Source organism: Pelodiscus sinensis, chromosome 20 (genome assembly GCF_052426305.1).
Source record: "Pelodiscus sinensis isolate ZL-2025 chromosome 20, ASM5242630v1, whole genome shotgun sequence".
NCBI classification, from domain to species: Eukaryota; Metazoa; Chordata; order Testudines; family Trionychidae; genus Pelodiscus; species Pelodiscus sinensis.
Window position 1 is genome coordinate 28,469,733 of NC_143071.1, and position 13,379 is coordinate 28,483,111.

Here is a 13,379-nt window from a genome sequence, read left to right on the forward strand (position 1 = left end):
TTTGACACTTTACGAATGGGCCTTAAGAAAGATGCTAATTACCTTACCCATTACAAAGATAGCTTCCTCTTTTATCAACCCTGATTAGCCATTTATTGACTCATAAATAGCTATTCCCTCCCTCCCTCTCCCTCACCCCACCTTCTGTACTAAATCTGATTTGTCAGTTCAAAAACGTGTTCACTTTTTTCATTGTATTCCTTTGGTATACATGGTCATGCCAATTCTCTTCAAGAATATGATCTGAGGAAGTGGGTCTGGTCCACGAAAGCTCATCACCTAATAAACCATCTTGTCAGTCTTTAAAGTGCTACATAGTTTTTCTTTTTGTTTTAGCAAGATCAGACTAACATGGCTACCTTTCTATTACTGGGAGAAGTAAATGTTCAACGCCTGAGCTTGTAAGACGCTGAGCAGCTTTTCAGGATTGGGTCCTTAATGGAACATCTTGTATTTTAATCTATGTATCTTCATAGCGTAGTTTATGATAAGATCTGGAGTGAAGTCCTGGCCCCGGTAAAGTCCATTGCAAAATTCTTCCGTGTGGCCAGAGTCTAATTATCCATTTTATCTTTTAAAATTCACTTCAAAGAAAGGGAAAAAAAATCCCTGGAAAAGCCCCAGTAAGAGAGAACAGCCTCTGTTCGGGTCATATCCTGGAACCAGGCGGGCAGCTGTCCCTCTAGCACAGCACGCAGCTTACAAACAAACCCTCCCAGGGCTGGAACGATCAATCATTATGCAACTGCACAAACAAAGACGTTGCAAACATACCTGGAAGGAGCTGTGTTAACTGATCCATTGAAGCCAGGGCTGAAGCAACAAACAAATAAAAACTCTGCCAGAGGGGAAAGGACAAAGTTTCATTTTCAAGCCTCCTTGGATTTTAGAAACTAGAGTAAAACACGTAATCATTAACTGGTGAGTTCCCAGCATACCCGGAGAGAATTAGCCGAAAACATAAAATCCTCTAGCTGAGAGGGTGCAACACAGCACAAGGTTAGTTCTGGGAATTCACAACAATAACACACGAGCCCCAAAACAGAGAGCGCCAAAGCAGGCTGCTTCCTAGAGCAGTGGGGTACCATTCACTCCCGGTTGCTGTAGGCCGAGTGGTGCCGATTGACCCTGATTATTGAATACTCCTCTGGGGATCTCCCCCTCCGCCCGCCTGGAGGCAGGACCTGGCCACGCCTTGGAATGTAAAGTGGTAGCTTTTAGCACAGTTTACAAGGCATCGCATTAACGACTGTGTACAGGTAAACTCAGCCTGTTGGTTTGCTCAGCACTTCAGCCCATGTTGCCAACTCTAGTGATTTAAAAAAAAAAATTCCCCCAATAAGACTGGGTTGTGATTGTTTTGAGAGCTGCCTTATGCCGGCAAGACAGCTTCCAGCAGAGTGGCCAGAAGGAGCTGGTGGGCCTACCAGCAACCAAGACGCTCTACCTCAGCCTGGTGAGTATTTAGTGTTCATCATGTTTATTACGGTAGCACCTAAGGGTGGAGACTGGGGCCCCTCTGCACCAGGCGCTGTCTAACTCACAGTCGCAGACAGACCTGACGGGGGAAGGGGGCGAACACACCGGCAGAGAGAACAAGGTGATGGCAGCAAACTCAAAGTCAGAGCTGCAATGGTTTTGTTTCATATTAGGTGGCTGAGTTCAGAGGCAAGGAAGGGCGCCGGAGGGCCGGGTGGGGGAGAAGGGAAAAAGTGCAGTGGTGCGGCGATGGAGGATGGGAGCAACTACATAGGTGCAGTTTCCCTAGAGTTGGAGAGGGCTCCCCTGCAGTTCTAGATTCTGGCAGTGCTGGGGGGGTAGAGCAGGTCCCGTTTCACCCTCTCCCCAGCACTGCAGCACTCCCGGCTGCTTCTACAGCGGCACCCACAAGAGCTGTGGCTCTGTTCCCTGTTCCTTAATGCTCCCTGGACAACAGAAAACACACTCGCCTGTGATGTGTACAACAGTGGATCCTGACCTGTGACTCGTGAGCCCTTGGGGTTCACAACACGTCACAGGGGCTTATTGGGAAACACGTCCATAATGGTGGGGGGAAAAGTATTCGCGTGCCAACGGGAACCACAGTCACTGTAGCCAAGGTAGGGGCAGTAATGGCGCTCAGCTGGTACTCGGTCATTCTCTGCAGTGTGCTGTTTGGCTCCAGTGCGACCCGAGCAAATGTTCTCAAGTACTACAAGTCAAACCTCTCTAGTCCGGCACTTCCTGCTCCGGCAACATCCGTAGTCCGCCATGATATGAGTGAGCCGGATGGCCACTTAGCATGGGTGTGGCCAAATTTCCCGCAGTCCCATGCAGTTTCTTTACAGCCACTAGCTCTGGCTCTCAGGGTACATCTACACTAGCCCCCTAGATCGACCAGAATTGCAAATCAAGCCTGGGATTTAAATATCCCGCACTTGATTTGCATGTTCCCGGCTGGTCGCCATTTTAGAAATTGACTAGCCCGAAGTAACTGCCTGCGTCTACACGCAGCAGTGAAACGGGATTCCGGAATAAAGCCCTGAATCGAATTAGGTGGTATTCCTCGTGGAATGAGGTTTAGGTCCTGTCCTGAGAGTGGTTCAACCTGTAGCTTCTTCGTTTGTTAGCATTCTCACTGGGTTGTTTTTATTTGGACTGTGGGGTACCTGATGATGGACAAGTGGCTGAAAATGGGACGTATAAAGACTCAAGAAAACAAATGTTCAACATCAACTAGTGTTTCACCAAGTCCAGAGTGTGGGAACTCAGGGTCAAATGCTCGTGATGGTCCTGCAAAGTCACTTCTGAAAAGAAGGAGACGTGATGAGGATCGTATCAAATCCGGCTTTACTTGCTCGCACCGGGGATCAAGAGTGTCCCGGGAAATCTTGGAAGCGTGTGATCATTTTCATAATGTGATCAAATGCATAATGGAAGGATGAATAGTGTAAAATAAAGAGCGTGCAATAAATGTGTGGAGTGGGCTGTGCCCACGAAAGCTCACAATCCCATCGACATGTTTTGTCTATAAAGTGCTACCGGACCTTTTGATGTTTTTTAAGTTTATCCTGTACAGATGAACTCACCCCCCCCCCCCCCGAAGCTAAAACCAAATGCTATTTCCAAGATCAGCGCGTTTCTAATGGACGCTCTGGTGAGGGAGAGAAATCCCTGGGCATATTCACTGTTGTTGGGGCTCTGCGAGGTTTGGCGTTTTTGTGACTGGGGCTCCTGGGGTGTTACGGTTGGGGAACCCCATGTGAGTGCCGTGCGGCAGGGCGCAGTGCCATCCTCTGCCACGAGGGGACACTTGGTGTCTGGAGAAGGCAGGGCTGCCAGTACAGAGACTGCCAAAGGGAGCTAGGTCCCTGCCGTAGGAGCCAGCTCAGAGAAAGGATTCCAGGCTAATCCAGATTAATCCCCCCCCCCCCCCCCGGAGGTCTATGCCGCCTGGAGGGCCCTTGAGTGGAAGGGGATTTCTCAGCCTTAGGGAGTTGTCCATAGGTGGTGTCGGAGCTGGGGGTGGGGTTCAGCCCAGGGGTGTGGCCCTACGTGTGGGGTGGTGGGGGGCGTGGGGGGAGTTCACAGTCTTTGCCTGGGCAGGTCTTGCTGGCTGCCTGAATCTGTCTGAGAAAGGGGCCTTCCCCTCAGCTTCCTGTGAAGAACAAACAAGTGTCAAACCGAAAGCTCAGCTTCGGGGAAAAATCCCACCTAGGCGAGAGCCCAGCACGTCTCCACTCGGCTGCGGGCCCGTCTGGCCGGCGCTGGCCCGCCCACGCGGCGGGGCGACGAGCAGTGACGTGCCGGGGCAATGGCTGGGCCGTGGCTTGGGGAGCACCCGGGGTATTCCGGGTCTGAGGACACCAGCTCAGCTTGCAGCTCCTCATAGTCTCCCACTGGCCAGGACTCAGTCCCTGATGCTGCTGTGCATCCGTGTGCTTGTGCTGCGTGTGCTTTCACAACAGCGCCGGGCTCCCAGGACTGTGTTTCCAGGGGAATAACGACACGGCCACAGCCGCACGCCCATCGACAGCCCCCCAAGTGCTTTCCCAAGGGGAGGCCGGGGTCTTCATCCGCGCTGGACAGAGCAGTGACGCGACTCCCCCACGGCCTCCCGCACAGAACGCCAGTGGCAGAACCAGGAATATGAGGCAGGGTTTCTGTCGTCTGGTTCACGGTGCTAAGACTGGACCCATTGCTGGCTCCACCCGGCTGCCCCTTGGGATTGGGCCTGGGTAGCGGATTAAGCCGTGTACAGGTTAGGCTTGGCGGGGGGGAAGGATGCACACCAGTTATTGCGGTTATTCCCCGATCACACCCCACTGCGGCCTCAGGCTGGTGGTACTTGCTACCTTCCCGTCTGGGTTGGGCACCGTGCTGCCCACTTCCTATCCGGCTGGGCACGCGCTTTTCCTGAGCGCAGGGTGGGTGACTTACTCCATTCCAGCGCAGAACCGAATTGGAGGTGCTGGACTGGTGCCATCAGGTGCTTGGTGCACGGCCCTGGTGCAGGGATGCATCCGAGTCAGGAACCCAGCCGCTGACCGAGCTGGAACCTGTCCTGGCTACTCTGCCCGTAGCTCCCCCCACGATGGACGGGTGGCATTGTCTGCACACAGCCTGCCCCGGGCTCTACCACGGCGACAACAGGCTCTTATGCAAATCCCCAGCAAGGGCGGTGGTTGTGAAACCAGCTTCCTGCCGACACTTTGTAACATTGTCCCAAGCTAGAGGGGGAGGGGCAGGTGAGGAGTGATGTTTTTACCCCCATTTTGCTTCCCCCGCACCTATCCTGACACCACCCCTCCGGCCCCGGCGTGGTGGACCTGCCGACTCTGCCACTGGAAATCTGGAGCTACAGGAACAGAGCGTATGCCCAATTTGATGCTGGTTGGATGGACAGTACCAAGAAGGCCTGTCAAGAATTTCGCTACAGAGCTTTTCTGTCGGCTTGGTTCTTAACCCGGGAAAATCAAGTCTGGCCTCCCCTTGTCTGGCAGTAAGTATCCCACGGAGGACATGGAGACGCAGATCTTCAGCATCTCAGCTCTTCATGGACCAAGCAGTGGTGAGAGTATTTTAGTGAAATGGGTGTTCAACCCCCCCCCCCCAGAGCAGAGACTTATGAACCATATGAGTGCTCACTCACCCGGCGTCTATGACAGCATCATCCTATTACTTCTCCAGTTGTCCACAGAGTACCCTGGGGAAAAGGATGTTGACAAGACCTGAATTCTAATGTTAAAAAACTAGAAAACAAAACCCTTTTGGGCCCCTTTTTATCCATAAAGAAAAAAATCCCCAATTTCTTTTCCATCTTGCCTATGGGAATCGATGGGCACACGCCCGTTGACATCAGTGGGTGGTGGATCGGTCACTTACACCTTGATTGTAAACAAGGTGCTCTCACCTGAAACGTAGCTACAAAAGCTGCTGCATGGAACCACGTTTCCTTTATTACGGAAAGTTGCAAACATCTGGCTTGGTCAGTCAGGCCCTGAGTAAGAATCCATCCCTTGCAGCAAAATACTTACGCGTGGCCTTCGGCGGTCTGCAGAACAGGGAAGGCCGTAAACCTGCTGAGTAACATTTTTGGAATCTGCCGTGAGATTTAGGAGCTTAAATCCCATTTGCAAAAGTCGTGTTGCCGCTTCTACGGCCGCGCAATGGGGGCTGCTTAGCCTGGAGGATGAGGAAAGGCAGACTTGCTGGATTTTTGGAAACGTTCCTCTGACCGGAAGCGTTAGCTTTATTTGAGCTAAAGTGACTGTCACTTTAAGGGGCATGTTTACAGCCTGTTTGTCCTTCCTGCAGCTCGCTCCATTTGCATATTCCAGCTCGATTTGTTTAGATAAGGAAAATGTTGTTTATGCAAATCACTTTCTGCAAGCCAAGGTTGCTTAGAGTCATTGGGGACATTGTGTGGGTGGCAACTGTCATGAAGCAAGGGGCCAGTCCCCGCTAGGCATGTACCATGGAGTCCCTACGACCCTATGTGGTATAGAGGTGACATCAAAAGGGCCGGAAGCCGCGATGGGCCAGCGAGGGGGCTGCATTAGGGGCCTCCTTCATCTCGGTGGGTCGCAAGGTTGCTGACCCAGGACATTTTCCCAGGCTAGGGCATTTTTGCTCCCTGCGTGCATCCCTAGGCTATGGGGGGCGTACCGATTGCACCGTAGCTGCTCTGTGATTGGCCGCAGAGGGAGCATGCGACGCTCAGCCTGTCTTGTGTGCAATCAGTGCCCACCTTGCTCCACGGGCCCTGGCTTTACGTGTGTAACCTCAGTAGGGAAAGCCCATGGGAATGGAAACCAGCAGAATCTGCCACCCGTGCCCGTGGGCAACAGTAACAAAATGTCTTGCAGGCCACCCACCAAGCCCTGGTGGCTGCTGGCCCCTGTCCTAGGGGACACCGGCGTCTACGTGCCATTTGCAAAAGTGACTTAGGAGCCTGAGTCAAATGAAACTTAGTCCAGTGAGATTTAGGCTCCTAAGTGTCTGGTCACTGCCCCTGCCCTCCCAGGCCTGTCGTCTCCAAAGGCTGCTTTTGTGTCACTGGTGGAGCAGGGCAGGAAGCAGCGTGTGCATTCCACAGGGGTATGGGAAACCCCGCTTCCACGGTGAGCCCGTTCGCCCTTTTCACAGGGCACTCACCTGAGCTGGGGAGGAGACGGGCTCAGACCTCGCTCCAATGACGATGTCGTTGTGTGCATCAAAGGTGAGGAGCTCCAGTGGAGAGACTGACTCCTGCTGTGGTGGGGAGGGCGGGGGCACTTGCGTGCACTGTCCAAGATCAGGCAGGGTGGGGATGGGACCCAAGTCTCCCCCAGCCCAAGCGGCTGCCCTCCCCGCAGGGTCGGTGGCTATGCGTGGGTGGGGGGTGGCACGCACCAATCAGAAGAAATTCCATGCAGGAGCAGCAACGCGGATTTGTGGCACGTTTTGTCAAGCCGGGTCCGTTCCTCTGAAAAGTTTCCGTTTTCCCGCACCAGCTTTTTGAGGAGGAAAACGGGTTCACGGAAACATCCCTGAGCAGCTCTGCTCATCCCTCCCATGGCTCTAGCCACCAGCTGCTGCTCAGAGGTTCCTGCTGCAGCCCCGCCGGAGGGGAGATGCCCCGTTCTGCGTGGCTTGTGGCTGGTTCCTGTCAGCGCGCCTTGCAGCAGCCTCCCTAGTGTGCTACGCCTCCCCGCTGTTTCTCCACATCCTTCCTTCAGCCCTGAGCCTCTTGAACCCACACCCATGTTTGGTCATTTCCTCTGGCTGACACGCAGCCCAGGAAGCAAAACACACCAGCTACGGTCTGGGCATAGGAAGGTGCAGCGTGCTCAGAGCCCACTGGGCAAGACTGCCTAATGGCGGCGCTCCGCAGGCTCCGAAGGGTTCGCGAGGCGCTGCCTGATCTGCTTTGCTTTCCCAGACTGAACCCTCAGGCCCAGGCCGCCCGGCGTGCCAGAGCACTGGGAGGTCAGATTCGACTCCCGCCGTCTGAACCTGGCTCCGTGTCTCCAGCCACCCCCAAATCAAAGGGCCCTGGGGGACTGTTCCCGTTTGGACACGGCTTCAGATGGCAGGACCCTCCTGAGCTCGGCTGAGGAGATTTCAGCATCCCTGACGCTGTCCTTCGGCCCGACTCCCACCGCGGGCTGGACGGGCCACTGCTCCCTCCGCCCCAGCTAGCATCATTGCTCTGCACGCCACAAAGCCAAGTCCAAAAGGCTCAGGAGATGGCGTCTCTGCGATTGGATCCTGCGGCCAGCCCAGGCCAGCAGACTTGGGCCTGTGGGGCCCCGCTGAAGGGCCTGCTTAACTGGGGTGCAGACAGTCCGACGGGGCCGGAACCGGGCTGGAGGACCCTGTGACATGGGAGGGTCTTGGAGCTCAGGGTGCAGCCCACCCCAGAACGAATGTCTGCCTGGCAACTGAAGCACCCCTTAGCATGAGCCCTGTGAACCAGAGTCAGCTGGGAGAGGCCAGTCCTGGGTGTGTGACTGCGGCACAGACACTCCCCGATCTCAGCGTGAGCACGGCTCTGCACCCACTCCCTGCAACGCCGGCAGCACCAAAGCTCTGCTCAGACGTGGGGATTCGCTCCCCTGGAGCACAAGGCCTGGCCAAGGCTTTGACCTGGGAAAGCAGCCTGGGATGCAGCCGCCTTGGCGACAGGTTTCCAGTAAGTGCAGTTGTGAGCAGCTGTTGTTCCCGCGGCACCTCACGGGACAGTGACTGGCCCTGCAGGGTTGGGTGACCCAGGGCCAGATTTCCAAAGTGCTCCATGCTGGCCGGGTCTGCTCACACCGTGGCTTTGCCAGTGAGCCCGGTGAGCGCAGGGCCAGGCCAATGCTGAGCACTTGGAAAAAGCCACCTAGATACATGAGAGTTTCCTCCCTTCTTTTCCCAGGGGGAGATTTCCTGCAAGTTGCCAGTGTAGACCCAGCGCTTGGGGCTAGAGCTCCCCTGCTTACACAGCACTCGCTCGGTGGTCCATGGTGCAAAGCCGGGTCTCGAACTCCAGGCCTGGGATTCCCAGTAGGCGAGAAGGGGGCTGTCTGTTACCTGCCCCAAGCCCCGCCCCTTCCAGCCATTGTCCTGACCACTCTCCCCATCGCTCCCCGAGCACGTGACTTTGGGGATCACTGGGGGGGCTGGGGCCATGCAGCGCAGTGGGCGTGCTGCCCCGCACGCCCCATGGAGCCCAGGCGCGCCGCTGTCTCCAGGAGTCCAGAATCCTGTTTCATTGGCCTGGCCCTGGTGGGGACCTGAGGCTGGGCAGATTCAGACTGGAAGGTGCTGGTTTTGGATACCAAGGGGGACAATTCACCAACGGCTGAGATGGCGTCTCTGTAGTAAGATGAGGGCCTGAAACGTGAGCCCACGTATCCCAGGCTGGGTGTGAGGCCTGAGGCCTAGCCAGCCATGGTCACCACGTTGCTAATATACAGCTGTGAGGAAAAGGCAGGCCCTGCTGGCAGAAGCTGGCAAGAACAGGGCTGATGTTACAGAAACACTCAGACCCGAGAGGTACCAGGCCCAGGCCGGGGACTCGTTCCAGAGGGTTGGTAGCAGAGCCCCTCGTTAAGAGACATCTCGGAGCCGACACCCCACACAAATAACAGGAACTCAGATAACGACCTGCTGCACCAGGCGTGACGTGTCACTTGTTTGTGCCTGTGTATAAAAGCGCACCCCAAAGGGCTGCCTTTGCCCAGCCGCGGGGCAATAGCGGAGCCCAATGGGCACCCCAAGTGGCGCAGTGGTGAGTCTGTCTGGTCGTATGTCGTTCTGCAGTAAGCCTGGCCGGGCCCCTTCCATCCTTATCTGATTTTGTGGTCTTTGGGGACTCTCTCTCTCTCCGAGTCTGCTATGTTGATTAACTGCACATGGTCAACACAGTAAACAGGGGAGCAAATGCAGGAACTCACGCGGCCAAACCGTTACCATAAGAGCTAGAGCAGGAGACCCGTCAAGACTCCTCCCCAGTGACTCCTGGCTGCTACAGTCTCCGTTGCTGGACGTTTTAAAAGCAGAGAGGATGTTTTTCTAAAAGATGCGCCAGCTGAAGCAGGAATTAACTCAGAGGCGCCCCAGGGCGAGGGTTATGCAGGAGCCAGGACGAAATGACCCCACTGGTTCTTCTGGCCTTAGAATCTATGCCTGAGTCACACGTTCACACTCTTCATTCAAGTGCAGGCAATCGGGGATTTTTCTCTCTCTCTCTTTCAGCTTCTGTTGAAATTCACTGGAATCGCACATCGAAACCGGCATCTATTTCAGCCTTCGTGTGTCTTTCGGATCTGGCCACATGCTCTCGTGCGGTCGCTTTCTTAAGAAATACCAAAACCGCAAGGAAACCCAATGCAAAATCCCATCCTACTGCACACCTTGCCGGCTTCCGCACCTTATGACCCCATCCCAGGGCAGCCGCAATAGGAGCTGGAGACTTTCTTGCATGATGGCAGGGAGGGGGCAAACAGGTTCTATGTCCCTTTCTCCCCCTTCTAACTCCCCTCTGTGGTTGAGAGGATGATTCAGTCTCAGAAGATCATACAGGGACCTCAAGAAGTCATTTAGCCCAGTCCCCTGTCCTAGCAGAGCTATGTAATAACTAGACCATTCCTGACAGGTGTTTGTCTGACATGTTCTTAAAAACCACCAGTGATGCAGAAGGGGGAGTCGGCCAGCTGGCTGCTCTCTGGAGACACTGGGGAGGAGATAAGGAGACGGTCCCTGTGCCTCCACTGCCCAGGAAGGGCTCAAAGCCCCCTGGTGTGGGAAGGGTTTGAACTGGGAGGAGGAGAGGTCTGGAGGTAGGCCCAGGCTGATGCCATGTGAGATCTGGATGTGGGGGTCTGAAAGTGAAGCCTCCCGAATAGGAACATTGAGTCAGAGCAGAGCGGCCTCTCCCAGCTCTGATCCCGAAGGAATGATAGCTCAGCTGTGCCAGGTCTCTGCAGCCAAGCTGCAGGCAGCGGCTTGGCACAGCTGGCCTCTCCGGCGTGATGCTGGATGGCAGCAGGTGATGGTGCATCTGCTCAGTCCCCCCCCCCCCCGTGTGACAATCCCTCACCATGGAAACCCATCAAACGCCATCTCTGCACCCTATGGGGAGGGTCTGGAAAGCTCTTGGCTGTTTGCTCTGGAACCTGGACTGGCCATTTATCCCCCTTCTCTTTCAATCCCTCTCCTGCACCGGGCCCATCCTGGGTGCATCTATTCAGAGCCTGGCATTTAGCCCAGGCTGGGCTAATTCTAGTGCACTTGTTTCTGTTATTTGGCTCTCCAGGCACTTTGACCAGACCAGGCTGGCTGTTTGCCTACAATTAATGATGAATTAAAATATACTAATCATTATGATTATTGTATGTGTCTGTAGTGGGGGAGGGGTAGGACATATGGCCTCTGCCGGAACCAGACATTTGCATTTTTTTAAAATTTGTGCTGCTTTTATAGCAACAATGAAAGTGTGCAGAGTCCTAGGGAAAAGATTAAAGAGCAAGACCAGCATTCTAGGAGCTCGGGAGGAGAAAGAGAGGTGTGATAAAGTGCTGAACAAGGAAAGAAAAACAATGAAATGGCTGTGTCCGGGGCTAGCCAAACACAAAGAAAGAAAGAGGTGATGGGGGAATAGATAAGGACAGGGCTGTGGCAGAGGCTGGCAGATGTGTACGGGGATGGAGAGAGGGATATGTATAAGAACAGTTAGATCAACAGATGAGAATGAGGAGAGACAGACAGCGTAATGTGTATGGGGACAGACAGATGGGTAGGAGGAAAGACAGACAGCCATTCCTATGGGGACAGACTGCTAAGAGGTATGTGGAAACACATAGGTTATGTCTACACAATGGTTTTCTGCTGGAAGAGGCAATGCAAATGAAGAGCTGATTAGCATTTTGTCGTATGTCATTTGCATATCTCCTCCAATGCCTTTTGGGCAAGAGGTTTTTGCACAAAAACAGGTAGTGTGAACGTGTCCATTTTGCACAAAAAACCCTTTTTGCGCAAGATCCTTTTCCCTCTCCCGGAGCTGGATAAGATCTTGCGCAAAAAGGGGTTTTGCACAAAACGTCCACGTCCACGCTGCCTGTTTTTGTGCAAAAACCTCTTGCGCAAAAGGCATCAGAGGAGGCAAATGAAGCAAAACAAAATGCTAATCAGCGCTTCATTTGCATTGCCTCTTCTGGCAGAAAACCGTCGTGTAGACAAAGCCACAGAGCGATGTCTGAGGAGCAATAGATCTGGATGGGGACAGAGAGGAGTGTGTATGGCAGGGCTGGGTAAGATGCCACCCTGGGGCTGGATCCGGCCTGCCTAACACTTTGATCTGGCCCAGGGCTGCATCTGTCTGATTTCTATTGATATCCTGCTGCCTGTGCCACTGAATTTCCAGGCGGCGGCTCGGGCAGCAGAATCTATTTCAATGGCTCCCAGTTCCCAGTGGTGGCACTCCCCTGGAAGGGGCCGGAGCTGCAAGCCTTTTAAATAGCCACAGCAACCTGGGTGCCTGCAGTTGCAGTGGGGCAGGGAGCCACAAGCTCTTTGCTCTGTTTTTACGTCAAAGCCTCCAGCCCCAGACAATTCTGGGGGGAGGCTGATCCCCAGCCCCGCCTCTTCCAGGGGTGGAGCTGGCCCATGACCACCTAACAAAATTCATTAAGTGGTCCCCTGCAAAAATTATTGCCCACCCCTGGTGTATGGGAATAGGTTGATGGGAATGGAGACAGAAAAGTGGTGTGTATGGGGACAGACAGATGTGAATGGGAACAGCAGATGAGTGTGTATGGGGACAGACAGATGTGCGTGGGGACAGATAGAGGACAGCGTCTGAGGGTGGCGTGAGGACAGGCAGACAAATGAATATGCATGCAGATCCAAGGATATGAGGAGAGACAGACAGATCCCTGCATAGGAGGCTAGAGGGCTAGAGGTGTATGGGGACATGATGGTAGGTAGATGTGACTGGGGACAGACACACAGAGCAGCCAGCACGCAGACAGATGTGTATGGAGATACGGCAGTGTCTATAAAGGTAGACAAAAGTGGATGCAGACAGACAGAGCGGTGGGATTGGGGATGGGGATGGACAGACAGACGGAGCGGCGGGTTGGAGGATAGGAGGTGTGGGGGCAGCCAGCCAGACTCAGGGGGTCTCTGTCCACAGCCGAGCTGTGCTGAGCCGCGCCGCGCCGGTCCAGCTGCTGCGCTCCTGGGCGGAGGAAGCTGCGCGGCCCCGCCCCGCCCCGCCCCGCCCCGCCCAGCCAGTCCCGGTGTCTCTGGTGCAGCCCGGCGGCTGCTGAGTTGCGCGGCTCCCTCCCTCCCTGCCGGCCATGGAAGCGGCTCGCTGCGGAGACCCAGCGCGGCGCCGTGGGCTGTAGCGCGGCGCGGGACCCAGCATGGGCAGTGCGCCCTGGCGGGAGCTGCCCGGCAGGTGGGTGAGCGGGGGCCGAAGGGTCCGGGGGGCTGCGGCTGCCGCCCCTGCGCGGGCATTTCCCGGGGCGCGGCTGGGCTGCCCACCCCCTGCAGCCGGGCCGGGCCGGGCGCGGGTCCGGCTCCGCGGGGCAGTGACAGGCCAGGTGGGGAAAGGCCGCGGTGAGTCACTTCTCGGGCTTGTTGTTCTGCCCCGGCCTGAGGGGGTGGGAAAAGTTCCGGGGCTGTTCACAGGCCGGTCCCGGTGCGGGGCCCCGGGCGCGGGGCTGTCCCAGCTGAGCCGTGCGGGCGGGGAGATTCCCGAGGCTCTGGGGAGCCGGCTTGGAGCCGCTGACCCTGCTGCCCAGGCAGGAGAGCAGGCGGGGACCTGCCCCCCCAGCAGCAGGAGTCTGGACTGTGGCCGGCTGCAGCTTGATTGCTGGGTCTCTCCCAACCCCCCCTTCCCCGCCAGCCTGGGGCAGATTTGGGCC

At 55.5% G+C, this 13,379-nt stretch overlaps 1 protein-coding gene across 2 annotated transcripts in view; it reads left to right on the forward strand.

The window, feature by feature from the left end:
- The first annotated feature begins 1,332 nt into the window (after nucleotides 1–1,332).
- PIK3R5 (phosphoinositide-3-kinase regulatory subunit 5) overlaps nucleotides 1,333–13,379 on the forward strand; it is a 110,798-nt gene continuing 98,751 nt past the window's right edge. The window contains exon 1 of one of the 2 annotated variants that reach the window (XM_075903478.2): nucleotides 1,333–1,456. The gene's annotated coding sequence lies outside the window, so the exon portion shown is untranslated. Of the gene's footprint in view, nucleotides 1,457–12,745; nucleotides 12,911–13,379 lie in introns of those variants that run through there. The other variant, XM_075903477.2, reaches the window with a different exon arrangement.